Source organism: Elephantulus edwardii, unplaced genomic scaffold (assembly GCF_000299155.1).
Source record: "Elephantulus edwardii isolate Elephantulus edwardi_28Jun2011 unplaced genomic scaffold, EleEdw1.0 scaffold00044, whole genome shotgun sequence".
Classification (NCBI taxonomy): domain Eukaryota; kingdom Metazoa; phylum Chordata; class Mammalia; order Macroscelidea; family Macroscelididae; genus Elephantulus; species Elephantulus edwardii.
Window position 1 is genome coordinate 8,545,735 of NW_006399794.1, and position 6,351 is coordinate 8,552,085.

Sequence of the window (6,351 nt, forward strand, 5' to 3'; positions counted from 1 at the left end):
AATGTAGCACAGAGCAGTTCAGGAGACCCACTGTCATTCAGAATGCCCATCAGGATGAAGCCACTTTCCCAGGTGGAGTTCCACAGCTCCATTCTGTGTGGGTTCTTTTGTTTCCTAGAACTGCATTAATTTTCCATGAATTTTTGCTTCCATCTGCTCCAAATATTCTAACATCAAATTTCCTAAGGAATTGTCAATATAAGTTAAAAGAGATTTCTCAATGGTATTTAACTTGACCTTCTAAATGTTGACTCTTATAATTCTATTAAAGAATCACCTTAGGTGAATACCAGTATTAAAAAATTTAGAAGTGAAGCATCTATTTTATAATTTCTCTACAATATGCATTATATACTTTGACATATCATTAATTTTTATTGAATTAGTACATTACTACGTTGATATAAAAATATAGACATAGGATCTGTTCTTCTATGTGCTTTTGAGATATATCCTAAAATAAATCAAAACAATTAATCAGAGATCAGCAGTCTACCAATTCTTAAGGCATATACTGAGATTTCCACAACAAATCTACATCTGGGTTATAACACAGACTTTTATTAGACTATATAGTTATGTGTTCCCTCCCTCAAGTTTGAAAAAACTACAATTACAGAGAAAAGTGGTATATAATTAAAAATATAAAGCACTAGAATGAACTAGCAGAGTAGGATGTATTCTTAGATCTGATTTAGACTATGTTTTCCAGTTCTGCATTTCCATGAAAAGAAGACAATCTTACCTCCAGTAATGAGAAGTCCAGTTGACAGAGAACCCAGACTATCTTGTGAGGTGTTTGAAGAAAAAGAATATTCCAGTGGAAATGTAGTGAAAAGATGGGACTTTTCCCAGCAGTATTCAGTTGGTTTCAGTGACAAGGGTCAATACCTCATCTATCCCTTCTATTATTCTTCTCCAAGTCTTCTTCAGCGATGTCAGAGGAAACATAAGGTATGGTTCTTGGATAGTTTCCCATTGAGCAAGAATATGACTTTCTTGTTTTCACACTGGTGAAGAAAAAGAGGAAAATATTTTTCTCACACTGTCTCCCAGTGATGGATCCCAACTGATTCTGGAGAATTTGTCAGTCTAACCCTTGAGTCCAATTGCTCAGACTTTCATTTGTGATGCTGAGTCTCGCAGTAAAGCTAAGTTAGAGGGGATGGATGTTAAGCAAACTGACCCAAAGAGGCCCTTTAGCAGTCAACCTTTCTGTCCCTGCAGCCAAGAGTGAGACAAGGTCTGTCCTGGGTACCCTGTACACTATCTTAAGGAGGAGTTCCTATCAGCTCCTCTTTCTATTAGGTTTTTACCCTAAGCCAGAGGAATTTATACTCTTCACTGAAATGACCAATCTTGTTAATTCTAGCCCAGGAAACATGATGTTAATGAGGTCTCTTGGGCATGTTTCCTGACCTGAAGTCCCTATTCTTTTTCTTTCACTAAACACTCTCTGAGTCCCTAGTGTTTAATCCTCCTCAAGGAATAGGGAGCCCTGGTGGCTTAGTGGCAAGAAGATGCACTGAAATCCTGAAGAGAAGCAGTTTGAGGCCACCAACTCCTCCACAGGAAGAGGATGGGTAATCTCCTCCTCACGTTTGATTAACTGCCTTTGTAAACTTGCTGGAAGGCCAGCTGTGGGTTGGTTCAGACTCTGTGGTACACAACAACAAGGGGAGGAGTTATGAAGAACTAGTAAGTAAAGAATTGCAGTGCCAACACAAAGGCAGACAGTTCACTGACAGCTTCTAAAGATCCACTGAGTGTCAGTTATGGAATAATTTCTGACTTTATGGCAGTGAGATAGAGAAGGGGAGCATTGATCTAGTTCTAGCATGATAATCAAATACAGTGTCAAGGCTTAAAATATGGATCCTTCCTATTTTTTCTCCTTTGCTCTAGATTATATGGCATGTGTGACCTGCTTCCCTGATTCATGATTTTCTTACCTTGGATTTTTCCAAATTCAATACTGCATTCAGTAGATTATATATCTAGCACTCTATTCACTGAGTTTGTGATAGGTTCTACATGTATATGTGTGTTGAAATCACTGCTTCTGTTATTAGTGAGCTCAATGATGTTTGAAGAATGAATGGACCTATTTCCAAGTATTATTATCTCAGTAAAGTAAAAAGAAAAACTGAAACTGGTGAATGTCAATGACAATGAACTCTTAAATGCTCCCAGACATAAAAGACAGATTATCTACTAAGTAAAGGCAATCAGCAGTGGAATTTTTATTGTCAGTAATGGGACAAAAGACAAATATCCCCAAAACTGGTAAGAGAATTCAATGGCATACATAGAATTCAAACTACAGCTAAAGCATCATGCAAGAATGAAAAATTCTAACTTTGTGCCATACATAGAAGTTGGAACAGACTCACACTGACCTCCAGTTGGGTTTCAGAGGCTATAAATCACGTGGAAGGAGATTTCCTACCTTTCTCCTGAAGAGCTGCTGTGGCTTTGAACTGCCAAAGAGGCATCAACTTAGGATTTGTAACACAACTTTCTAGAGACTGTAACACTAGTGTTCCATGTAAAAGTGAGGATACACCTGAAGTGCAATACATTTGAGATTCCTGGTGTTCTTGTACACATTAGTAGTTCTCCTTAATCTACAAGTTCATAGCTTATTTCATTTACCACTAGATAGGTATTTGAATTAATTCAAATCATATACAAGATTTTGAGTAAGTGAAAATTGTTTATTCTCTTGAGTGAATACAAGGAGTACAATTGCTAATTTGGATGATAGTGTATGTTTAAATTTATTGTAAGTAAGCTAACAAACTTTTTTCTTTAGACACTGTTCTTAAGTATCATTGAGTCAGAACAGGCTCATAGCTGACCCTACAGAGGGTTCTCAGAGACTATAAATTATAAAGGAAGAGATTGTCCATCTTTCTCCCACACAGAAGCTAGTGAATTAGAAATGCATGCCTTTGATTTGGAAGTGGAACTCCTTAACATTAAGCCACCAAATTTTCTTTCCATAATCACTACATCATTTTAAATTCTCAATTATAGTTTTACTTTGTATTTTATATATATTATAGCATATTGTAAAGTCTTTAATTTTTAACTCAAAGTTAAATAGTTTAAAAAAAGTTAAATATTTCCTGAGATCCTAAACTAAGTCTACTCAATTAACACTCAGGAAAAGTTTTATAAAGAGAACAGGATGATTTATGTAGGTAAAGAAATAATCAAAATGCAAAAACACTTTTTAGAAAAAAGTATATGTAACTACATACATGTAGTTAGTTGGTGATTAAAGACATCGTAATGATTAAATTATGTCTAGAAAGAAGTGTTGGTAGCATTCCTGAAATATTTAATATTTTTAAATGTATAATTTTAAATATTAGTGTATCTTCAATAAAGCTTAGTTTTAAACTCTTAATGTTTGTTATACTTACTGGCCATAATTGATGTCTTTAAAAATCACGTTTTTTTTAAATTTTATAAAACGCATAAACTACCTTTCCCCCCCAGATAGGTGATTTCTAAATCTCTGGCTTTGTTCCTTCTTTTGTGTTCATTCTAAAGTTACATTCCCAAAGTCTAAAAATATGACTCTTACAAATTTGGGATAATAGATATACTAAATTATTAATGTGGGAATCTTTAGTATGACAAAGCTGATTCAGAAATCTTTTAAGATATAAAAGTTTATAGATTTCATTCGGAAAGTATTTTAAAATGTTAGGGTAAAATTGTTAGGCTGAATACAAAATTGGCAGAAGTCCAAGAGAAAATGAAATTGTAACCCTTGTGGATAAAGTTTACCTTTTTAACTCTTGAGATCTTATTTGCATCTCCTTTGAACAGATGGCCATATATTATCACGTAACTTCAGAAATATATGGCTTTAATTAATTGTAAAAGAATATTCAAGTAATATGTACCTCAGATCAACCTATCACATAATATAGCAGACACTAAGATGCACTAACCAGATCATCCTTGGAGCCTTCATGAGGATCTCTAGAGAAATTACTGAAAGATTGTCTCAAACTTTGATTTATTCTGCTGAGGCCCAAGAGTGAAAATGATTGAGTGGAGTAGATACTGGGGAAGGAAAAATCTGCTTCTCGGCCTCCAGCCTCTAGTTTTCCCAACGTCAGGTTCTGTTCCAGTTGCACAGTGTCTCACTTCAGCTCTGGGGCAGCCAGTACTCAGGACTGAGCTAGATGTGTTCCAGGCTGTTTGGTTTGATGTGGAATGGCTCTGACTTGCAATTCTCACTCCAGAGCTCCTTCCTTAATTGTACAAACTTTCTTGAGCCTGCATAGTAATGATGATTTCCTTCTGCCCACTCCTAATTCTTCCCCTTTCCTTTTACAAAAATCAGTCCCTAATAAACGTCTCATAACCCTCCAATTTCTGCCTCAGCATGTGCTTCTGAATCTTCAACTTGTGACTCACAATGTTTCAGTATAACATTTGAAGAATTACTGTGTGAACTGGATTGGATAGCTCAAGAATTTCAACAGGAATATAATAGATATTTATTGAGAATTTATTATGCTCCAAAAATTGTAAGTACTATATTCCTATAAACTATTTTAATACTTAAAACAACTCTATAAGTTTTTCAAACCACTTTTACAGGAATTTCAAGTAACAGATCTCATAGATAGTGAGTAGTAGAAAGAGAAATAAAACCCAGACAGTCTGGTCCAAGACTTGCTATTTATACCAAAAAAAAAAAAAAAAAAATCACAAGGAGTTTGTACCTGAAATTTTATCTGGTAGACAGCAGTTTTGGCCAGTAATTTTTAATTGGAACAGAAAAAAGTAAAAAGGATTTGGTTCAATAGAACATTATTCCTGAAAGGTAAGAAACAAGATTTTAAAATTATTTTGTTAATTAAATATAATCATGGTGAATTTATTAATGGAATGTTTTCATATTGACAAATTATTTAAAAGTTCATGAGAAAGAAAATACCAATAATAAATAAGAAGTAAGAGAGGCAAGTATGTAAAAAGAAGTATTAATAGGTTGTTGGTATTAGAGAGAAATTAGAGAGAGAGGCTCTGTCTGTCGTGCTGATCTGCAGTGAGCTGTCCTGCTAATCCAAAGGCCTTGCTTCTCCAGAGCTCTGAATCCACCAGTGCCTCTGCAGTGGAAAGACAGGCAGTCTCTCGCCATTTTTATTTATTGCCTTGGGAACTAAATGGAGGTTCACCACAAATAAACATACCCGAACAGTGAATTTGAGAACTACAGGACTAGTACAGAGATATTAGCTACTATTACATTTGTAAAAAGAAGTCCTATAGTCAGGTACTTTTTAAAAAAGAAAACAGAAGAACAAATGACAATAGCTACAAGAGAATTATTTAAAATGCTAATTTACACAACTATGTAAAAATGAATCTTAAGTCTTCATCATACATCACTGTTGTTGCTGTGTACAATAGAGTCATGACCAACCCATAGCTGACCCTCCGGCGAGTTTTCAGAGGTAGTTAATCACACAGGAGATTGCCCATCCTTCTCCCTGGAGCAGCTGGTGGCCTCGAACCACATGACTTCGGGATTGCAATGAAGCTTCTTTCCCTTAGGCCACCAGAGCTCCCTGTACATTATACATCACAGACCAAAAAATTGCAAATTGATTGAAAAGTTTAAATTTCACCTAAAAGATTATTAGACAAATCTGAAAGAAAGACAATGTGTTATGAATTGAAGGTGAGAATTTTAAGGGTACCTGAAAAAAAGTAAATGAAAAGGAGGAACACCTAACTACATAAATATTTTAATAATTATGTTAAAAAAATCCTATCATAAACTGTAATAATCAACTGAAAATAAAAATATTGCCATATAAGTTGTCTTTATGTGCAGTCAAGTAGGCTATGACTCATAGCGAGCCTGTGAACAATAGCTCTGAACCCTGCCCTATCCTGAGCCAAGTGCACCGTATCTGACACACCTGCCCCCACTATCACTGTGTCCATCTCATTCAGCTTCTTCCTGTGCTGTGCTGACCATCCAGCCTTCTGAGCATGAACATGCCACATACAGAACTGTAAAATTCTTTGTGACTTTAACAAGAGATAGAAAAACTATGATGACTAAGAAAGAAATAATTAATGTAAATGAAAATATCTACTACATTTCCTTAACTTTTTAAATAAATTAACTAATCTAGTTTACATAATACATTAATCCCTTTAAAGAATGCAGTGAGAATCACATAGGAGGAGATTGCTCATCTTTCTTCCACTGAGTCATTGGTGGATTGGAACTGTCAGAGAGGCATCATTATAGCACAACTCCATGAAGACTGTCACTAAAGATATAAGATGATAGATAGATAGATAGAT